Below are 14,253 nucleotides of genomic sequence, written 5' to 3'. Positions count from 1 at the left end.
TGTGTTCGTATCCGCATAACTCGAAAACGGCTGGTTGGATTTTTTTCATTTCTTCAGCAGAAACATTCGTTATAGTTTCCGACGGGTTCATATGATATTTCCTAATGCGAAAATTACGAGTTAAGTTGAGCAAACCGTGAATAACTAAAATTGTGATTCCTATGCGAACTTTGCATGGGCAGTTCGGAACGCACATTCCCGCCTACTATGCAGGACAACGTCTGCCGGGTCGACTAGTGTCTTATAAAACTTAATTTTAATGATTACAATAATATTTAGTCAAATGAAATCCATTCTTCAATATTACAGTCGCAGAACTTTATAAAATAATGTAGGTGTTTTTTTCTCAGTTTTTTGGGGCAAGTATTAAATATTTTATATTTCACGATCAGGTAATAAATATCATATACATCTAACTACCCCTCACCTACTGGGATACGTGCTCATTCTTTTGCCCGCCAAAAATGCAAATGCCAAAAAGCAAGTGGTTTGCCGGAAACAAATATTCGCTCTTTCACTCTGATTGCTGGTTGGAATTTGTTTGACGTTTACTTTGTTTACTCTAGCGATTACTTTAACGAACACTCGGTGGAACGGCTACTCTAACCGACCGTGTCCACCTAGCAAGTAAATGTACAATATCACATAGCAAAGGCGTTGGGATACGCTTTCAAAACGCAACCCAATGGTTATTTGCAATGAACATCAATGCCAAAAAGTACACGTAAAAAAATTTAATGTTGTTTATTATTAATATTTCTAATACTTTTTTGCCAAAGCAGGCGCTTAATGACATGTATAAGAAAAAACTTATACATCGCATTAGTCACATACATTCGGAAACTTATACTTTTCATTAACATATGAATGTTATTAGCTTTTTGATATGGGATCATTCATTAGGTGACATAATGAAGGGTGTAAGTATTTTCGAATGGTTTTTTGCCATAACATATAAGGTTATTTTTTTACGTGTATAATGTGGCCAATTCACCACAAATTTCAACACATCATTGTTGGGATTGAGATGGGTATAATCAAATATATAGATTGAATTGAATAATAGGGCATATACATTAGTCACGAGTACCAGATGGTAGAGTGACAGATGAACGAAGTTAGATAATAGATTCGAGTTTTGTGATGTATTTCGCGGGAAGTACCTAGTAGTGTTTCCGAGCTGCTGCGGATCGAGCAGTAGCTGGAGACGGCTGATTCGGATGCAGCCGTACAATCAGTACCATGCAAAAGGACACATTTCCAAATGACGAGTACAAAAGTTTGTATAACGGTGCGAACAAAGTTGAACATATATTCTCTGTGCTTCTACTTCGTGCTGTCACGCTGTAAACAGCGCAGCGCCCCTATGCGTGAGAGCTGTAACAAAACGAAACGATAAGATAGATTATCGTTTTCTTTGCCTCAACTTCGCGGACGTCACTTGGATGACAGTTCAACAGTGTGATATCGAAAACACAAAACAGGCAATCCACATTATTCTATAAAGCGCTAGAACCATTCGCTGGCTGACAGCGCTAGAGTTGCCGAGATCGCTGCTCAGAGCAGACAAGCTAAAAATACAATCAGATGAAGTCATACACAAACGCGTCAGCCAACAAACAGAAAAACGCCAAATTCAAGTTGTGAAAAGATATCAGTGAGGAAATAATCGTGTCTGGCTTCCTTTGAGAGGTGAGGTGTTTCATAGTGGTTAAACTAATCGAAAGCAGTCGAATCGTCGACCGTGGGAATCCCCACAGAAAGTTCCTGTTTGGACGTGTACACATATTTTCCATTACAAGAAGAGGACTCTTGCTGGCGAAACTAATAGCATTCGTCAAGGATAATTTATCGTGCGATATCTGGTGCTTCTGAGATCGAGACGAAACATATAAAACTTCAAGTGAGTGATGAAACTAATAAACGATTCATAATCATAAGCAGGTGAAATTCAGCTGTTCTATTCAATGTGACAAAATAAAGAAAGTGTTTTTGCGAAGCGAAAAATTACGTCAACAACATATACATATACGTTTTTTCACCAGCCGATTCTTGTATTGCGATTTTGTTTGATCAAAGACTGATGTTTATACGAGTGGGTGCGAATGATTGCGAACAAATAAGCTGGCTTCTTTTGAATCTAGAAGCAATTAGTGCCTCAAAACATCTGTACTTGCACAATGTAGGAGGTGGCTTACATTACCTCTCGAATGCTATCTGTTGGAAGGGCAACAGTTTCATAAGTCGAAATTTTATTACATCCAGATATGCCAAGTGCCCATTGTTTAGTCAAAGATATATTTATTCATTATTTTGACTCTTTGTTGTGTGGGTCCAATCATCAAAGGAAAATAAATGAATGCAAATGATGTGCGCTTATCGGAACTAGTTTGATGTTGATCGAATGAATTAATGTCAATAGAGAGAGAGAGCTCATGTTTCTCTATGTACTGTCAACGTATAACTGTTTAAAAAGCAACAACTCAATGATATTGTCACAACTTTCTCTGATTGTGTTCGAGATAAAAATGCGAGATATAGCGAATTAAAATTACAAGGAGCTACTATTTTTTCCGGACAGTTTATTAGTTCATTTTTTTAACCAATTCGGTTATTTATCAGGCTCAGTCAGTCGCGGAGCCGCAATTCTTAAGTACCGTCAAAAGATCCCATTTAGAAGCATGTTTCAAGGCTGTTCGTTGTGGCTTAATCTGAACATCTTTGTTGTCAAACTTTATAATGTGAAAGCAAGTTATGACGTTAAGATAGAATATAATTCGGAATCGTTTTCAAGCAACATGCTTTACCATCTCTAATTTAAGTTCAGCATAAAAATCAAGACTTAAAATTATGCCTCGCCTTACTCAGATGGGAAGTACTTAAAGCTTCCACATTTTGAAAGACTAGGTATTATTGAACAGAACTGAGGGTTAACAGTTGCGTGAATTGAACAACAAACCTTGAAAAATGTTGAAAAAACTTGCAACAGCAAAAATGCGTTCTTCAACATAGGAAACTGCCTACTTGCCGGCGATTGTTCACGCGGAATGTAAACTGATTGTAATGTTTGAAAAATCGTTTAAAAAAATACTTTTGCAGTTATGTTAAGCAAGTTTGCTCCGAAAGTACAAAAATGTCACCGGTAGCCCTGCCTATGAAGTTGTCTCTACCGAGAGCACTAAATTAGCAATGGTTTTAATATTTCCTGGAAGAGAGAGATAATGGTTTTGAAACAATACCCTAGCCATATATTTTAAGAAAAAAATATTCATAAACCGAGAAAATCAGCATAGGTTATACAATGACTTTGAAGATTAAAAAAGTTGCAAGTAACCCCATTTGACGGTATGATATTCTACAACTGATATCTCCTTATTATTAACAATCAGTACAAAAAGAACGTGGATCAAAATACTCATGGCGACTCATGGTTGGAAAATAACATAATTTAAAGATGGATGGATTAGCGATTTAGGAGCGAGGTACGTAGGCTCGGTATCCACATAGTGTTTTTTTCAAGGCTGCTTTGAGACGACGCATGTGTACATCAATCAATATTAGAAACGACTACCTGAAGTCATATTGAAATGATGACTAAATGTATGTCAACATGCGCCATTTCACGCTTGATTGAGTAATTAACAAACATTCTCGACACCAGCCAATAATCAAAGGAGTAAAGATAAAATCCAAAAACAATTCGAACGTATGTGGCTACTAGCAGTCCACTTTAAACATACAGATAGGATGCTGGATAGAAATCAACAAGATTTTACCACCTTTCGAATGCATATTGTTGCGAGACAATTGGTTGAGGGTTACTATATGCAAAATTGGTTAAATTTTTTGCCTTCCACGAGTACTAAGTATACGTAAATGCTATAGGATCGCTCCAAAACTGAACGTTTGGTAGAATGCTCGGAGATCCATAGCCATAGTGTAACATACCAATCGACTCAGCTCGACGAATTAAGATGATGTTTGTATGTGTGTGTATCTTATCCGATTTGCTTGCATTCAACGCGGAATCCTTCCTAATTTTTCGCGATTGAAAATTTTCCCAATCAAATTGCGTTCCGGAGTTATTAAACAACATGTTTTTTTTCCATTTTTCTCCATTTTCTCAATTTTTACATCTCAACACTGGGACAGAGCCGCCCCGCAACTTAGTGTTCATTAAGCACTTACCCAGTTGTTAACTGCGAGGTTTCTAAGCCAAGTTACCATTTTGCATTCGTATATCATGAGGCTAACACGATTATGCTTTCATGCCCAGGAAGTCGAGACAATTTCTAATTTGAAAATTGCCTAGACCGGCACCGGGAATCGAACCCAGAACCCAGCCACCCTCAGCAAGGTCTTGCTTTGTAGCCGCGCGTCTTACCGCACAGCTAAGGAGGGCCCTAAACCTTTATGTACTTGACATAAAAACCCAGGTCCATTATTTTTTTATTTATTACCAGACTAAGGCCGGAGTGGCCTGTGCAATACTTAAAGTCTTCTTCATTCAGCACTGTTCATGGCTGCACGACGCCAACCACGCAGTCTTCGGAGGGTCCGCAAATCGTCCTCCACCTGATCGATACACCTTGCCCGCTGTGGTGCACAGCGCCTTCTTATTCCCGTCGGATCGTTGTCAGGAGCCATTTTCACTGAATTACTGTTCGACATTCTGGCTACGTACCCGGCCCACCGCAGTCTTCCAATTTTCGCGGTGTGAACGATGGATGGTTCTCCCAACAGCTGCTGCAACTCGTGGTTCATTCGCCTCCTCTACGTACCGTCCGCCATCTGCACCCCACCATAGATTGTACGCAACTATTTCCTTTCGAAAACTCCCAGTGCGCGTTGGTCCTCCACGAGCATCGCCCACGTCTCGTGTCCGTAGAGGACTACCAGTCTAATGAGCGTTTTGTAGATTGTCAGTTTGGTACGGCGGCGAACTCTATTCGATCGTAGTGTCTTGGAGAGTCAAAGTATGTACGATTTTCAACCACTCTGAATTTCTCTGCTGGTATCATTTTCGGCAGTCACCTTTGAGCCCAAGTATACACATTCTTCTACCACCTCGATTTCGTCAACACCGATGCAAACTCGAGGTGGGTGGCTCATATTGACTTCTCTTTGTAACAGTGTCAATAAACCACGTCTGGTACCATCACTACGATACTTCAAGTGGATCGTTTATTCTAAGTAGCCTACTCTGGTTGAATCATATTATCTAGCATACTACATCTCTCCTTTATTCTAATAATGATTCAAGAATATTTGGATTTGTTTCTATGCCAATTGTACATTTATATATTGTACAGCTACAGAGTTAACGCTGCTTATACTTAGAACCTTGTTTATATTTAACATTTGTCTTTCTAATGATCTCTGATGAACAGTTGTTTATCAGGAAAGTTTCACACTTTGATATTGGGTATCACAAAAAAGAAGATAGGTTATATGTACTGAGCCTGTTGAGTGGCATTTTATCATTCGTTGAATAATAAATAAATTAATGTAGACTACATATAAGTCTCTCGAAATTTTCAAAAATATATAGTATTAATCTGTAAATATTTAACAAATAACATTTAAATTTCAACTGAAAAAACTTGGGTTTTACGAAATAGCATGTAAATAAAAACAACTATTTGCAAGTTTGCTTAAACTTCGACTCAATGTAATGAAAAAAGTCAATTTCAGCACAACGATAATCATAGAAAGGCCGAGATTTATTATCATTGACATATTTAGATTGATTGAAAACTATGTATTAGGCTTCTATTTAGATTCTTAAGAAACTGTTATTGAACAGCGTTGTTATTACATCTCACAAGTCACCTATTACGTATTCCGTGCATGGAAGGCACCTCTTGTTTCGACACGTCGTTTTTAAATTTTAAGTTTGAAACTTACCGGTTTCCAAAATATGCCCGTCGATTTCCAGGTCATTTTTGATTCGAGATATTTAGTTTCAAGCTTCCTAAAGTAGTTCAGTGGGACAGCACTGAGAACCAGTCAAAAGTGTTATCATGACATTCCCTCTTCGTAGATGCAATATCTAGTTTTTCATATGGGGTGGAAGATGGGTCACTAAAGCATTGCTTGAATTTATTGGATTATATTTTATATATTTAAATTTAATTGGATTATATTTTAATCCGAACGAGATTAGGTTATCTTTATCATTGTTTAGATTTCCTTCATTGTTTAAGAAAAGCTGTAACCATGGCAGCTAATGAAAATTTCCTAACAATTCAATTTCAGTTGCCAAATGGACTGAGAAACATTGGTTCTCCTACATTTGGTCTTTCGACAGACTAGGGTTACACATGAACCCTCTTCGCCGATTCTTTACTTGCGGACTAGAATTCTGCATTCTCTACGCTCCAGTACCAGGTATACGGACTGGATTTTCCCTTCGAATTCTACATTCCCTTCGCCTGGCTACCAGATATACGGACTAGAATGTTTTCATTCCCTTCGTTTTTCTGGGTTTTAATATGCGGACTGGAATTCTACATTCCCTTCGCCCAAGTACCAGGTATACAGACTAGAAATCTTATTCCCTTCAATGGGAAAGGCTAGATCACACGAGGAAACCGGCCTTTTCCGAGAACGGTAGACGGAAAAAGCATATATGCACCACTTCGGAATGTCTCAACAATTTAACTGACTTGCTGAACTACGATACATTTACTTCATAAATTAACTGACACAGGGAATACGTAATAGGTGACTTGTGTGATGTAATAACAACGCTGTTCAATAACAGTTTCTTAAGAATCTAAATAGAAGCCTAATACATAGTTTTCAATCACTCAAATTACCTTATCCTTCAACTCTTTGGGGGGTGAAGTCAGAACCCAGTCAAACGGAAGAGAAGCTGAGATATTCGATTCGCTATTATTGGTAGCACTGCACAGTGGTGCGTTTGGCGAAAATCGTGAACTTTTTTTTTACCACTTCAGGATGTTATTTTTTGGCATTAGTGTCTTCGGGAATAAATTTTGGAAAAATATGGCGCATCGAATGACAAAAAGTTGTAGTTCAAATTTTTGCCACAGGTGGCGCTGCAAAATGTGACTTCTTTAATAAACGATTTTTAAATATGGTGCTTTGGCAAAGTTGTAGTGTAATTTATTATGAATTTTATTGCTGAAGACACCGAGTGTTCATCTATCATCGTTTTTGAAGTACGGGCGTTTTTATGGACATACCCCAAAAACAGGATAACGAAGGGAATAAGATTTCTAGTCTGTATACCTGGTACTTAGGCGAAGGGAATGTAGAATTCCAGTCCGCATATTAGTGAGATATCGAACGCAAAAATCATTAAATTTGTAACTGCTATAACTTTCGATTCCCTAGATGAAAGATTTTGAAATTTTCATAGCAGACGCCTGGATATTATATCTTTCGAAAGGCGAGCTCAAAATGGATGGACATTTTTTCGTTAATAATGGTCACAGACACACCGTGAGGCGCTATCATATATAATCGAATTATTTTGGATCGATTACTTACAAACGGTTAATCGATTCAATAATCGACAGAATCGAGAATATTTGATAAGTTACTAATCGAATAATCTGGAATTAACGACATCTCTAAGAAGTCGCAAATTAATTATTTTGGATCGATTACTTACAAACGGTTAATCGATTCAATAATCGACAAGAATCGAGAATATTTGATAAGTTACTAATCGAATAATCTGGAATTAACGACATCTCTAAGAAGTCGCAAATTAATCGATTACTTCGATTAATCGATTCATCGTTGTGATAATCGATTAATTTTAAATCGATTATTACCTAACGATGGATCGATTCAATAATCGACAAGAATAAAGTGTAATCGATTAGTTACTAATCGATTATTTGGGATTTTACGACATCTCTAGGAGCGTATGACGTCAGATTTGCCTTGTGTGAAATGATTGGATGAAGAGAACAGAAAAATAGCTTCACGCTGCACTTCCTTTGACATTAACATTCTACAGCGTGGTATGCAGTGTGGTGAAATCTCAATTATTATATAAATATCAGTTGGAAATGTCGATTTCCAACATAGTATGCATATGAAACTTCAGACCAGATATTTTAAATCCTGTGGGGATTTCCTTGCCCCAGTTTGCCCTCTAATGTAACAGTCAATAAACCACGTCTGGTACCATCACTACGATACTTCAAGTGGATCGTTTATTCTAAGTAGCCTACTCTGGTTGAATCATATTATCTAGCATACTACACTCTTGAACCCCTTCCTATCATGTACTTCGTCTTCGACGTGTTGATGACTAGTCCGTTCTGCTTAACTTCCCTCTTCAGTCTGATGTAGGCTTCCTTTATCCTCTCAAAGTTACGTGCCATAATATCTATGTCGTCAGCGACTGTATCAACCGTATCAGTTTTACCGGAAATCCGTTTTCGTGCATTAGCTGCCATAGCTGGTCCCGATCGATTGTATCAAATGCGGCTTTGAAGTCAATAAATAGATGATGTGTGGGCACGTTGTATTCGTGGCATTTCTGCAATACCTGACGTATGGCGAACACCTGGTCTGTGGTAGAGCGTTCACCCATAAATCCCGCCTGGTACTGCCCCACGAACTCTCTTGCAATTGGTGTTAGTCGACGGCATAAAATTTGGGAGAGTACCTTGTAGGCGGCGTTCAGCAATGTGATTGCGCGGTAGTTGCTACAATCCAGCTTTTCGCCCTTTTTGTAGGCAGAACCTCATCCTCCCAAACCTTGGTAATGACCCAGTGCAGCGCTCATCACTGTGTTTAAACAGCTCTCCTGGTAGTTGGTCAACTCCAGAGGCTTTGTTGTTTTTCAGCCGGCCAATCTCCTCCTGGATTTCCTGGAGATTCGGAGCCGGAAGTCGCATGTCCTGCGTGCGTGCTCCTAGGTTCTTTACCATACCGCCACCGTTGTCTGTCACATCGCCAATTAGGTGCTCTTCGTAGTACTGCCGCCACCTTTGGATCACCTCACGCTCGTTTGTAAGTAGGTTCCCGTTTATGTCCTTACACATATCGGGCTGTGGCACGTGGCCCTTACGTGAACGGTTTAACTTCTCATAGAACTTTCGTGTGTTATTAGCGCGGTACAGTTGCTCCGTCTCTTCACGGTCTCGATCTTCTTGCTGGCGCCTTTTCCTCCAAAAAATCAAGTTTTGTCTGTTCCGCGCTCGTTTGTATCGCTCCTCGTTCGCCCTCGTGCGGTGTTGTGGCAATCTCGCCCATGCTACATTCTTCTCCTCAAATAACTGGTTACATTAGCTGTCATACCAGTCGTTTCGCTGATCCGGGAGCACCGTGCCTGGAGCAGCGGTTGCAGCTCTTCAATGGCGGATCGAATATCTCTCCAGCCATCTTAAAGAGACGCTGCGCCTAGCTGCTCTTCCGTTAGGAGTGCCACTTCCAGCTGCTTCGCGTATCCTTGGGCTAGTCTACCGTCTTGTAGCCGCCCAATGTTTAGTCATGACTGACGACTCTGCAGTTCTTGCAGCGACTTGCAGCGACAGGTTCCATGTTCCAAGCTTTTAATAGTGATCCTTTATTCGTCGCCTAGGTCGTTGCTGATTATATTCAGCCGTATTATCTTTTATGTCGCTCGTAATGGTTGTTTTTAAAGGCGGCTTATTGGGCCTGCGCAAACCTCTCGTCGGAGGGCCGTCGTGTCAGGTCTGTTTAGCGTCCCACCCAACACCAGGACTTGGGCTTGTGCGCTTTGAGCGGCACACGGTCGCTTTAACGGAGCCTACTTGCGGATACATGCAGATTTTTATAGAGGTTTAACAGAGCCCACTGTCAAACCCCACTACATCCTAGACAGGCACCACAACTCGCAGATGGCCTGGGGAGGGATCGTCAAGCCTTTGGACATAGTCCCTGCTGCTCTGAAAAGTACATTTAACCAGGTTCGAATTACAGTCGCCTCTCCACATCTCGATATTGAAGGGAGATGGACGGAAATTTGAAATGGGTAATAGATCCAAAAAAGATCGTTGCTATGAAAAACGACAAAAAAACAAATGTCGTTTCCTGTTGTTGATGCTTTTGGTATTGTCCCAAGATGGTCTAGTAGCCGAAAATTTTGAACATATCGACATAAGGAGAGTGATTCCTAAACAAAATATTATCAGAACCCATCGAGATAGAAGAGATAGAAGATAGAAATATCGAGATAGGGAGGTTATCGAGATGTAGAAAGCCCAAATATATGTAGATTGAAGGGACTGAGGAAACCATCGACATAAGGAGAGATATCGAGATATAGAACATCGAGATGTGGAGAGTCGACTGTACATTTAATAGTTTCCACACAGACAAACAGACGTAACAGCTTGAACATTTTTCTGAAAAATCCATCGTTCAACTCATCTACCACCATCTTGCGAGCATGTTACACGAAACGATGTTTCGTATGACATCGTCACCAGAAGGCGCTGGGGTGAAATGTCAAACCCGAAGGATTACGACACTAGCGCCTCTGGTTGTGAATTAGGTAATCAATCAAATTCAAATTGATCGTTAAAGTCATGGTCGATAGTATTTTCTCTGGTGTTACGTCTGTTTGTCTGTGGTTTCCATATCATTTGAAAGCAACTGCTGCTGGGTACGGCGCGCTTGTGTCCAGTTGGTAAGTGCATATCGTCCTGCCTACACTTAACCAGTGAAACTTATTTTCGAAAATCGTTACATTTTTGGAGATGAAAGCAATTTTATATCATATTAACCGCTGGGAAAAGGTTTTTTGTTGTAACATTAAGAACAACTTTATGAAAAATCCGGCTCCACCCCAGTACCCCGAATCCCAGTACCCCGAATGCCATTACCCCGAAGGCCACTACCCCGAATGGGACATTGCCCCGAAAGTCATTACCCCGAATGGGACACTACCCCGAAATCCATTACCCCGAAAGGCAATTACCCCGAAAGGCAGTTACCCCGAAAACATTTAGAATCTATAGTATTCTATTATTATGTTTAACACCAACAGATATCGATTAATCGCAACAGTTTTTAACCAACCAGTTTAACCAACGGTTTTGATTTTTCTTCTAATTAGCTTTAACTGTCATCCCTGTCATTATGACCTGGAAAAGTACTATTCTACGAAATGGAGTAAGAGATCCTTTTTTTCCAACAGAACGCGTTTTCCCGGTATAAGGCGAACAGAGGAGATGATGCCTTGTTTTAATGAACGAGTTTGCCCGGTATAAGGCATACAGGGTAAATATGATCTTTTTTTAATAAACGCGTTTGTCCGTTATAAGGCAGAAAGGGGAGATGATGACTTCTTTAAATGTGTAAACGTGTTTGCCCGATATAAGGCAGACAGAGGAGAAAATGCATTATTTAAATGGAAGTGTTTGCCCGGTATAAGGCACACCGAGGAAATTATTCCTCGTTTAAATGAATACGTTTGCCCGGTATAAGGCAGACAGAGGAGATGATGCCTTCTTTAAAAAAACGCGTTTGCTCGGTATAAGGCAGACAGAGAAGATGATGCCTTCTTTAAATGGACGCGTTTGCCCGGTATAACGCGTTTGCCCGGCAGACAGAGGAGATGATACCTTCTTTAAATGGACGGGTTTGCCCGGTACAAAGGAATAAACAGGAAATTATTTCTTGTTTAAATGAACGCGTTGCCCGGTATAAGGCAGACAGAGGAGATGACGCCTTCTTTAAATGGACAGGTTTGCCCGGTATAAGACAGACAGAGGAGAGGATGCCTTCTTTAAATGGACATGTTTGCCGGTATAAGGCACACAGAGGAAATTATGCCTTGTTTAAATGAACGCGTTTACCCGGTATAAAGGCAGACAGAGGAGATGATGCCTTCTTTAAATGAACGGGTTTCCCTGTATAAGGCAGACAAAGGAGATGATACCACTTTTTAATGAACGTGCTTATACCTCGATAAGGCACACAGAGTAAATACTGCCTTTTTAAAAGGAACGTCTGTTCCATAGAAGGCGAAACGAGATGATGCCTTCTTTAAGTCAAAGCAACTTCCCGAAGACAAACAAGATCTCCCTCTCTCTCATTCTCATACACAAACTCTCACTCACTCACTTACTCTGTCACACTAATTATTACTCATTCACCCACTCTCATTCATTCACCCACTTTTACTCACTTAACCACTCTTACTCACTCATCCACTTTTACTCATTCATTTACTCTCAATCATGCGCTCTCTCTTTTTCTCGCTCACTCTTACTCACTTACTCGTTTACTCTTACTCGCTCACTCACTAACTCTTACTCGCTCACTCACACACTCACTCTTACTCACTCACTCGCTCTTACTTACCCATTCACCCACTAGTCAATTTTGAGATTCAGACCACGCTTCATCCAGAATCCGTTGCTTTTACTACAGCGACCAAAGAACAACTTCTACCTTGTTGCCCTAGTAGCCATGCTGACGTGGACCGCAATTGCCTCCAACTCTCTGCATTGTAAACGTGCTGCATAATCTCCCCGTGCCATTCAGGAATCTTGAAGAGTGCCATACGAAGTGGAACGGGATCTTACGGAGTAAGAATACTTAGTTCCATACTGCATTAAAACAGTTTCATTTCCAATTATTGTTCATTCATATGAAATTTGAATAACCTCTTATTGAGTAACATTTTTTTCATTGAAATGAAGTATTAACTTGAAATAATGACTAATTCGGGGTACTGGCTCATTCGGGGTAGTATCCCATTAGGGGTAATGGTATTCGGGGTAGTGACTCATTCGGGGTTGTGGCGTTCAGGGGTAGTGGCCTTCAGGAGTAACGGCATTATGGGTAATGGAATTATGGGTAGTGTCGTAGAGTCGAAAAATCCATCATCCAATTACTCTATCACTCTCCCGCGTGCGTGTCGCACGAAATGTTATTTAGTACGATAATGCTAAAAGAAGGCGCTAGTGTGAAATGTCAAATATAAAGGAATGCGATGCGCGTGCCTCTGACGGACAATCACGGTAGCACAGTGGAAAAAACCAGCGAAGGGATTCGGGAGTAAAAGTAATAAGAAAGCACTCGCGATTACTTTAACGTGAACTTTTATTTATAGAAGAATTACAGAGGTAATTAATAAACACTTTGTTGCTCTACGGTTCGCTCTTCGAGAATGACGATGGCGTCGAGTCGGTGTCTGTCAGTTGCGCTACTCGGGGGATTGGCAACATACAGACAAAGGTCACATATGGGTGCGGCGACCAATGTTGCTAGTGACAAGGTGTGCATTGCACCTCTCCACACTCCTCCTCAATAAACTACCGGGTCACTAGTGCTTCGCGAGACCCAATAATTCATAAAACAGTTGGTGTTTCTTCGGCCCAAGGGCTTAGTCATCACATCTGCTGTCATTTGGTCGGTTGGGCAGTAGACCAGCTTGATCTCCTGCTTCTCACACAAATCCTTTACGTATTTCTCCCTCGTGTCGATATGCTTTGACCGTCGACTAGATCGCTCCGTTTTGACAAATGCCAGGCAGCCTTGATTGTCCTCACACATCACTGTTGGAGATTTCTGTTCTTCACCGAAATCACGTAAGAGTTGTCTCAGCCATACAGCTTCTTGACAGGCCTCGCTGAGTGCCACGTATTCCGCCTCCATAGACGAAAGGGTGACAGATGTTTGACGGCGACTCATCCAGGATATGACTCCTCCAGCAAACATGAACACCGAGCCGGAAGTTGACTTTCGACTGCCAACATCTCCAGCCCAATCCGAATCTGAATATCCGAGTAACATTTGATCTGGAGTTCCTCCGAGTTGCAGACTGTAATCTGCCGTTGCTTTTAAATAACGCAGGATGCGTTTCGCAGCTGTCCAATCAGCTTCTTCAGGAGCGTTGAATTTCCTTCAAGGATTGCAGTTGACGCAGCAATGTCGGGCCGAGCAGTTACCGCAAGGTATAACAATCCTCCCACGAGACTCCTGTACTTCGTTGAATCTTCGAAGGCTTCGCTGGATTCGGCCAATTTCAGGAACCCAGGGTCCATGGGGGATTTAGTAATTTTTGCTTGTCCCATCCCATTCAGTAAGATGAGCTTCTCTATATACTTCTGTAGCCTGATCCTGCAAACTCCATCTTCTCGCTGTACTTCCATTCCGAGAAAGTGTCGAACTTCGCCAAGACAAGTAAGCTCGAACTCTTCCTTCAGAGAATCAAATAGGTGTTCCACTTCCCGTTCATCGGTGGACCCTATCAGCATGTCGTCAACATAAACAAGTAGAAACACTTTA

General features: G+C 40.8%; 1 protein-coding gene across 2 annotated transcripts in view; it reads left to right on the top strand.

Moving 5' to 3' along the window:
- Positions 1-1,429: 1,429 nt before the first annotated feature.
- The window catches only part of LOC134211136 (LITAF domain-containing protein-like), a 34,274-nt gene continuing 21,450 nt past the window's right edge, over positions 1,430-14,253 (top strand). Inside the window, exon 1 of one of the 2 annotated variants that reach the window (XM_062687776.1) lies at positions 1,430-1,692. The gene's annotated coding sequence lies outside the window, so the exon portion shown is untranslated. Of the gene's footprint in view, positions 1,904-14,253 lie in introns of both variants that reach the window. The other variant, XM_062687775.1, reaches the window with a different exon arrangement.

The sequence above is a fragment of the Armigeres subalbatus genome, chromosome 2, assembly GCF_024139115.2.
Source record: "Armigeres subalbatus isolate Guangzhou_Male chromosome 2, GZ_Asu_2, whole genome shotgun sequence".
NCBI classification, from domain to species: domain Eukaryota; kingdom Metazoa; phylum Arthropoda; class Insecta; order Diptera; family Culicidae; genus Armigeres; species Armigeres subalbatus.
The sequence above is the reverse complement of the archived record's forward strand: the minus strand, read 5'-3'. Positions and strand labels throughout refer to the sequence as shown.